The sequence below is a fragment of the Ptychodera flava genome (assembly GCF_041260155.1).
Source record: "Ptychodera flava strain L36383 chromosome 3 unlocalized genomic scaffold, AS_Pfla_20210202 Scaffold_26__1_contigs__length_13983176_pilon, whole genome shotgun sequence".
Classification (NCBI taxonomy): Eukaryota; Metazoa; Hemichordata; class Enteropneusta; family Ptychoderidae; genus Ptychodera; species Ptychodera flava.
In genome coordinates this window covers 7,649,028-7,658,877 of record NW_027248280.1, presented here as the reverse complement: position 1 = coordinate 7,658,877, position 9,850 = coordinate 7,649,028, and the positions used below count along the sequence as shown (strand labels likewise).

General features: G+C 38.2%; 1 long non-coding RNA gene across 1 annotated transcript; it reads right to left on the bottom strand.

Annotated features, from left to right (window-relative positions):
- Window positions 1-5,580: 5,580 nt before the first annotated feature.
- Window positions 5,581-7,302, bottom strand: LOC139126078 (uncharacterized). The gene is made up of 3 exons (XR_011550456.1): window positions 7,203-7,302; window positions 6,787-6,894; window positions 5,581-5,697 (listed from the first exon to the last, which is right to left on the bottom strand). It is a non-coding gene; the product is annotated as an uncharacterized lncRNA (long non-coding RNA).
- Window positions 7,303-9,850: the final 2,548 nt, after the last annotated feature.

Here is a 9,850-nt window from a genome sequence, read left to right as displayed (position 1 = left end):
TCCCTTGGTCAAGGATGTAATTTGGGCTGAAACGAACGATACATTAAGGTAGAACGCGCCTCGGGACAGATATTCGGGCCTTCAAAGTTTCATAATTTTTTTCTGATCTACCACTTGTGGGGGTTCATTTCAAAGCTCTTGGTGAAGAAAAGTTTTTCATCATTTTGCTTTTTCGAAAATCGAGAATTTAATTTTTCCCTATAGAACTAACACAGGGATAGTTGCCATTTTGAATTTCAAATATCGGAAAATGTTGTGTAATTTGTTTTGCTAGTTCCACCTTTTGCACCGTGACCCCTGATTTTTATTGTTGATTTGGTAAGAGAATGGTTAAAAAGTTTATTCAGGAAAGTTTGAGCAAAAGTTTCAGTCTTCACTTTCGAGGCGCATACTACCGATGGGCTCACGCTTTTTTCGCTATTTAATAATAGTAATATAAACGGCCATGGTAACTGAATCAAATGAACTCGGCGAATTGCCTGTGGTTTACTTACAACGATCTTGTTATCAGAGGATCAACTTCGCGGATCAACTCAGGGTCATTACCACTGCAGTCAATTTGATAGCCAATACAAGTGCATCCAGGGGGACATTCAATATCTGTCATTGTGAGGAGAAATTACATCTCAGATGAACTCTGTTATTGCAAAATTCTGCTCAAAAACAAGTTCAGATTAATAGTTATAAAAGATTTCAATAGTTTTGCAAGCATACACAAACAAAATTTTTCATCTGCCGCCTTGATATCGTGAAATTTCATGTGTATTTTGAGAGTTCGGTTTTGCAATATCAGCAAGAAATCCCATTCAAATTTTAACGAAGTAACACTGGATATGTTTGCCACACACTTCATTCTCCGGAACCTGAACAGGTATGGTGTGAACTTACTGCAGTAAAGCTCATCCGATCCAGAGGGGCACTGTCTCACTTCGTTGCATAATTGATCAGCCACCAGGCAGTTACCAGAATCAACACACTTGAACGTACCAGCAGGACATGTGTAGGTATCTGTGTATAAATTGTTGTGGGATTTGTGAGGTTGGTGGGTTACGTCTTCTCAAATATTATTTTTTTTTGAAGACGTCGAATTCAAAAGCGTGATTTATTTAGTTTATATATATATATTTATTTATTTACTTATTTATTTATTTAGTTATTGCACCTTACGTTTTGTTCGATAATAGTGATGGCCTTAGACTTAGTTTCATGAAATACTGAAACGAAGTGCTTGTAACACGGCTCAGGAAATTCTTGCCCGCGCGATGCTGTGTTTCTTACCTGCTTTGGAGGCGTTCAAATTTATTGCGCCTCTTATCTGCGCACCACAAATTGTCGTGCATGCACAACTTGCTTCTGCGCGTACAAAAAGTGCGCCCCTGGCATACGGCACTTATCTTTAGTTGTAATAGAAACTATTTTGGCTCAGTTGGTCTGTAAACACATATGGGACTAGCTACAGACAATGCTGTCTTGTTCTTAAAAATAATAAGAAAGCTGTTTTGGATATGATGTTCGGTAAACGGAGACGTTCATGACGTAACTGGTCAGTTATGACTACTATATGTACTAATAACCGTAATAACCGTAACATTGATGATACCTTTCGGGTCGGGCATCATCAATATTACCGTCATGAGCACCATCCCTTTCGCAGGTAACAAATCTTGATCTTGTCCTTACTATTATGCGTTATTATTTGAATATTGTTATATGTACACATTTATAGCCATTTGCGTAATGTGATCAAGATGGCTACGTGAGGTATACCTGCATGGGTGTAGTTTGAGTGCACAATTTTAGGAGGGAAGGGGCCAAATATGCTGAATTATATCACACCAGTTCATTGATGGCGCAAATACTGCAATCTGATTGGTCGACAAGTGGAAATGACCATGGTATATTCGCAATATAGCACGGTTAGAACAGGCACGAGAAAAAATCCTATTTTGAAGTTTCAGGCAAGAATTTGAATTCAATATTATGATATAATAGCAACAAATCACTTTCGTGACGGGCATACCCCTCGACTTTGACCAGTTCATTCCTTATATGCACACGCTATCGCTCGTGCACATAAGCTTATGTCGTGAACTGGTCAAAATCTCGTAGTATGCCTTCACTTGGTGTGGGTTATCGCTTAAATATTGTATCGAGGAATCGTTATATGTGTTAAATTGACAGAATTATAGATTTGAAGTGCGTAAATTATCTACTGAATTCCGCTTAACACCAGCACCGCTTTCTTTTACGTCCATGTTTAATCTATAAGCTTTGGGAAAAGAAATTGCAGTTCTTGAGGCTGATCATATTTGGGAAGCTCAAAAATCAGACTGTTAGAACTTAACTTTTCATTTAAGGTACATCAAAACGACGCGTCGCTCTTGTTCTTTTTCGTACTGTACTTATGCAAAACTAATTTCGTTCACTCCAGAAACCGATATATCATGTTATTACCGACGAGAACAATATATTGTTCCAGCAAGTTGGCAACTCTAGGAGAAATCCCTCATCAGTAAATTCAAATTGAAAAGGACGTTGCTGCTCAGATAGGGTAACATAAAGTGAAGCAACAATCTTAACAGATCTCCAGAAATGGAATTCTTCATTAGGTAACTTGACGACTCACCGCATCCTATTTCATCTTCGGCATTGGGGCAGTCTTTCTCCCCGTTACATCGTCTGTAGAGGTCAATGCAATAACTTCCAGGACACTTGTACATAGCTCTATCTTCAGGACAAGGATGGTCGGCTGTAAAATATTCGAATTCAGCATACGAGGGAATCATAATTTTGAACGGGATTCACAGAACTGTGAAGTATGGCCACTAATAAAGAGATCTCTATTTTCTGTCCAGATCATCGACCTGTCGTTTTAAAAGGTTTGCTACCTATTTACCGATTCCCCCAATGCAGAAAAGTTGACATAAATTTAAACGACAATATTAAAATTTCACCTATTCCGATGTAACCTTTGACCGCCTTAGTAGCTGATAGCGAAAAGCCTGGAGGGACATGATAATTTTCAATGGCGCGTACATTATACATACATATATATATATATATATATATATATATATATATATATATATATATATATATATATATATATATATATATATATATATATATATATATATATATATTCATGTTCAAAATTAGAACACTCACCACAGTCTCTTAGGTGAGTCAAGTCACGGCATCCAATTTCGTACTTATATTCGTCCTTGTGGTAGATACATTTCAACGAGTCGGCAATGCAAACTCCACTGGCGCAGCGAAGGCCGTAGCCAGATTGCTCCTTCGGGCATACCATGTCTTCCGCTATCACAGTCCCGGCTAGTGAAATAGATCATTGATAAAATGTCATGTAATGGTCAGATCTTTGTTTTCAACAAATGCATTCAAGCCAAACAGACGGCAAGATTACAAGATGAAGCAAGTTTGCTAACGATGTTTTGAAATTTGGTGAATTTTTGGCCAAGTCGACAAACGCCAAGGATCGAAGCTTGCGCCTGACTTAATTTTTGTGATTTCTTGCTCAGATATGTAGGCCTAAGCTTAATTTGGGGTTGAAACGGATGATGCATAAAGGTATATAGTCACCTGTAGTCTAAATATGCCCATATATATGGTCAAAGGGGCGTTCCTTGGTATTCAAAATGCCCATGTGAGGGCGTTGTTTTTAAAAAGCGGCCACCCGATTAAAATCTAATATTGGTTAGATTTTCTCTTTCCATGGTAACTGTGGCAAACTTGGAACAGCTACCCGTATACCTTTAAGGTAGAACGCGCCTCGGGGACAGCCTCTCAAACTTTTTCCAATTCATTTCTGATATACCACTTGTACGGATTCATTAAATTAATTCTTGGTGTAAACAAAATTCTCTCCCGCTTAGTTTTTCAACATTCGAAAATTTTATTTTTCTCCGTAGAGTTAACACAGGGGTGGCGGCCATTATGAATTTCAAATATCGGTAAATCTTGGGTTATTTGTTTCTCTAGTAACAAAGTTTGACCTCCGATTTCCATTCTTGATTTTGAAAGAGAATGGTTGAAAGATTTCGTATGGAAAGTTTGAGTAAAAGTTTAAATCTTTCACTTTAGAGGCTCATAGTAACTTAAGGAAGATCTAGTCTCGATTAGAGCTTTCAAATTTTATCAATTCTATTCTGATCTATCAATTGTAGGCGTTCATTTTAAAGCTCTTGGTGTAAGAAAACTTTACAACGTCTTAGGTTTTCGAAAATCGAGATTTTAATTTTTCCCTATAGAACTAACACAAGGATAGTGGCCATTTTGATTTTCAAATATCGGAAAATCTTGGGTAACAGTTTAAGTCTTTCACTCTCGTGGCGCATACTACCTGAAGCTGCGCCTAAGATCATAAAATAATTATGTATTAGGAGTAAACAAAATCTCCCCATTAATTAGTTAAATAAGACAAAGCCCAGTGTGACGGTGTGGCCGAAACACAATCTTTTCCAAATAATTGATTATGTTAAGGCTTCCCGTACTGCATATGTCTTCTCCTTCGTCCTGTTGAAGTCCTTCCACGCAGCCCATGCAGTCGACGATACCATCACACCTGACTCTAGGGGGCAGGCAGCTACCATCGTGACACTGGAAGCCACCTTTACTGCTACACATCGCTGGATGGAAAAACACGAGACACAGTGGTCAGAGAGACTGTCTATTGAACAAAGGACGGGTATTACATTTTCACTTCATGTGAAAGTTGTGTATGCCACAGCAGTGATCTCTCCGATTATTAATTTTTGGCAATCAAATAATTCGAACACTGTCCGTAAATACGCGCCCCTGTCTGTCTATTTGTCTGTCGGTCCGTCTGTCTAAGTGCGTGCCTGTCTGTCTTCGAGTTTGTCCACCTGGCGTCCGTCAATCTTTCATCGTATCTTTATATTTGCCCTAGCTCCATAATGAGATATTCTCATTTCATTGCATTAACGAAACGCGTCTTGATTAAAGCTTTTCTCCTCTATTGTTAATAAACGGTGTTCAGTGTTGTCTGCATATCTAGTAAGTAAAATTAATGCAAGTCGGTGTCTCTTGTCTTGGAGATTTCAGCATTTCCAAAGTAACTGTATCAAAGATGGATGCAATGCATAATAGGCCTCAGTAGTGGCAGCTAGCGTGTTCGTTAGCGTTTCTCGACTTCAGGACTGTTTTTATGCTGACTTAGGTGACGTAAGCAGATCTACTGTGATACTTGTAAAATTTAACCCTCACTAAGTCAAATCCCCCGCCGGCGATACTACCCTCAAAACTCTAGCTTGACATGGAGATTCAACATCATAAAGCCTTTGAGCGCCAAAGTCAAATTTGTCGCCTTTATCATATGTATACCAGTCAATATTTCCTAATTTTTGCAAAAGTTTTGATACAAATCTGTATCACATGAAATGTGATGTTCATTTGGTCCAAAATTATGAAAAATCGCATAAATATTCATAAAATTGGTAAAACGTTGTACCAACATTTTTGGCGGGAAAACATTACAGCGCTCGGAAGGGTTAATTGCTCCCACTCATATTGAAAATTTAGTCAACGACTCACATGAGCACCGTTTACTTTTCTCGTCGCTGTTATCCATACATTGATGTTTGAAATCACAAAGCATACTGAATGGGATACACTCCTTTGAATCCTCGCACTCGTACTCACCACAGACTGGGAAATCTGTCGACAAAAAGGGGGAAATACAATAAGATAGTTTGTGGCCAAGGCGAGATTTCGCGAAACGTTAGCTCGATAAATGCGCCAATGGTATCCTACTGATGTGTACTAGCTGGATCAGTGTCTTAATCTAATGCTCGCACGGTTTAATTAAAAAGGACATTAATGACTTTCTTTGCGGTTCCAACTCATTGTCAGTGACATTACAAATGCAAGAGGTTTCTCCCTTAAACGAAACCTTTCAAACAAATGTAAAACTGTTCGCAAGATTGGTAAGTAAAATAATCGAACTTTGTATTTTCTAAAGCTGGTGTTAACTATCTATGAAGGATCCGCGTCCTCGCTAACCACACAACCGATGCCTACTTTATCAAAGCCTTTGTAGCCGTTCCGTCACACATATTTCAAGGAGTCGCCCACTCCTTAACCCTTTCACCATCATGGTTTGTCCCAAAATCATTGTTATCTATGGTGATTGTGGACCTGTTTACAGGGAAGTGGGGGTGAACAGGTTAAAGTTTACGAATGACACCCAAAACAGTTAAGTTAGTCTGGCCTTGGAATATTTTGAAAAAAATGTGTTTGAAAGGGTTCGTAAGTCAGCCAAAATTTGTTGATGGCGCTTCGCATGGATGGACAAAATTACGAAATCCTAACTTCGTTGATTTGCATTTAACGAATGATATTTTGCCTTATTTGAATACTAGCGGTAGGGAAGACCTTGTCCACTGGATGTCTGCTGCAAAGATATAACTGTCTTCATTGTCATTGAGTGGGATTTGCAGAAACGTCCAATTAACTCTTTGAGCGCCAAAGTCAATTTTTTTCACCTATATCAAAATATACACCAGCCAATGTTTTTCTAAACATTTTTGCTAATTTTGATACGAATCTGAAGCCAATAAAATGTGATGTTCATTTGGTCCAAAATTGTCAAAAATTACAGAAAGATTCACAAAATTGGTAAAATGTTGCAACGATAATTTTGGTGTGGAAATTGCAGCACTCAGAGGGTTAATCATTAACCAGGTGTGACCTTTGTCGGGCACGGTAAATAATGCAGTTCATTATACATATGAAATGTGACTATACCACATTGAATTTCATCGGATCGATCCGGGCAATCGTCTCGTCGATCGCAATATCGTGACCAGGCTATGCACCGACCATTACCACAAATGAAGCCTTGGCACTCCGCCTCTGAAAGAAATGACACGGTTATAAGTTGCCATCAAGTCCAACCAGTTTACAAAAAAGATAAAAATTGCGCGTATGGGCAGCACCGACTTACGTTGTCAATATGTAGATTGTCATACTCAGACAGCAGATGCGCTGAAGAGCAGCAATAAATACGAACTTTTGTGAAGGTTGTCAGAAGTGCAAAATAATTTATATACATAGATAGATAGATAGACAGACAGACAGACAGACAGACGGATAGATAGACGGACACTTAATGAGATAGAGAGACAGAGACAAAATGGCATATGGGAATTAATTCAACTCACGGCAATTTGCCTCATCAGAACCATCATGGCAGTCAGAGACCGAATCACAGGTAAATACGCCATGTAGACATTCACCGTTGTCACAGGTAAAATATTCGTCGGGACATTCCGTATTGTAATCTGGCGAGCAATTACATTCCTTTCAGACACCCTCAAATAATTATTCTAGCGTTTTAAAAGATAATTGATACAAGAGCGGATGGTTTCCCATTTGTCAGTTGTTCCAGGTTATGATCTTGAAATGCAGTGGAATGATAATCTAATTGAACGCATATGTTTGATAAAAGTATGAATGTAGGTAGGTAGCAAGCTAGTTAGCTAGCAAGGTAGCTAGAAAGGTAGCTTGCGAGTTATGTATGTATGTATGTATGTATGTATGTATGTATGTATGTATGTATGTATGTATGTACCGGTATGTATGTATGTACCGGTATGTATGTACCGGTATGTATGTACCGGTATGTATGTATGTATGTATGTATGTATGTATGTATGTATGTATGTATGTATGTATGTATGTATGTATGTATGTATGTATGTATGTATGTATGTATGTATGTATGTATGTATGTATGTATGTACCGGTATGTAATACATGTACCGGTATGTATGTACCGGTATGTAATACATGTACCGGTATGTATGTACCGGTATGTAATACATGTACCGGTATGTATGTATGTATGTATGTATGTATGTATGTATGTATGTATGTATGTATGTATGTATGTATGTATGTATGTATGTATGTATGTAGGTATGTAGGTATGTATGTATGTTGGTAGGTAGGTAGGTAGGTAGGTAGGTAGGTAGGAAGGTAGGTAGGTAGGTAGGTAGGTAGGTAGGAAGGTAGGTAGGAAGGTCGGTAGGTCGGTAGGTCGGTAGGTAAATGGGTAGGTAATTTTGTCACTGTGTTGGTATATGTACAATTACATACCCATTGGCATCGTCACTGTTCCATTGTAGGTCAGCTCGGCTGTAAAATCAGTGAACATTCCTATTATTGAAAGTTGGTCGATGACAACTGAATACTATTTTGCAACTTTACAGAGGATGATGATACTTGCAGAAAAGCATAGAACCTCGAGGGTCTATGAATAAAGGAACTATTTTTCTTAAGAAATGAGTGCGAAGACATACCAAGACAGAGAAAGAAAAACCAAAGCATATAAAATCAACCACGCATGTGCATATTCTTTGAAACTACTATGTCAATGGATCAGGAGATAGAATTTTCAAGGTGTCGAAAAGTCAATATACGGGCATAGATAGATGCATGAACTGTACCATGTGCATCAACTCATAACAATAAACGGAATATGTTAATAACTGACGTGTTTCTTCATGTTTTGTGGCCGGCTTCTTGCACAGGTACTGGTCAGTGATGTTGTAGGAACACACTTTGTCATGCCATTGCTTCGTGGTTCGCAAACTGTCCATGTATATGATGACGCAGTTTTCTAACGTTCCTCCGTCGGGTTGAGAAGCAAACACACTTATAGAGAAGGATAAAGAGTAAAAGAATATAAAATATTGTCATAGAATGTGGAACATATTAATTATTCGTATACAGTGTATCATTGGGGCTTGAACTTACGATTCCGTGTTCCAATCGATGTAGCTTACGGCACTTCCGTCAACCCAACGGTATCGCCCTTCTGTGCCGAGATCAGTTAGCCCTGAAAATAGATTTTGACATAAATGACAAAATTACAACTAACTACATACACCTAAAATAATCCCATGCCACACCATCACTTTGCTTGTATTTGTTTACTGTTAATTATTCAAAACCATCAGAGAAAAGTAGACTGCTTTTGGAGGCCCAGGGGTCCTACCATAGAAAGGCGTACGGATATATGCCTCTCGAATGGAAAAAAAATTTAAACATAGGTACATTTTAATCCGATTAACCGTGAACATTGGTCTATTAAAAAGAAAAATGTCCCAGACGCTTTAAGGAAAACCTTCACATGCAACAGTGGTGATTAATCTGAAGAGAAGAAAACATCTTACAGTTTGTCAGTGTTTTTGAATATGCATGGTAGATGTTTTCTGTTTTAGGCGACACGACAGCTAGTGAAATATTTTGTGAGTAATTCAATGGCTCAGGACTGCGATTATTTTCTTTAATACGCTCATGAATATTTGTGAGCACGATACCATTGATGACTCGCGTGCTATATAGATGACAGACTAAACCTAAAATGAGGATATACCATTCTTCATATCTCGGTAGATTTTAACGTGTTTATTTGGCACTCTACGAGCTATATGTTAATTGAAAGGATTTGACATATATCTGACAACGTTCTATAATTGTGGGGAAAATACATGGCATAAAGAATGAGCCATTAAAGCCAGTTGATGTTATCAAACACACTTTAGGTATAAGCGCGGCGTTATAGTGTTCGTTTATGCAAAAAGTGTATTTATATAGGAAGATAAAACGTATGCAAGAAGGCACGTGTTTTCATAGTCACATTATTTTCTTATGGAGAGTTAAAACAAGCGGTGAAATTCATAGACAACTTGTTTTATCAAATCTTCCAGATCCCAATGGGTCAATTCTTCAAACTGCGGTGTGGGTTTTCTGCTCACCTATGTATGTCTTGTTCAGAGGTTTATCCGAGAGAAGCTCATGAACA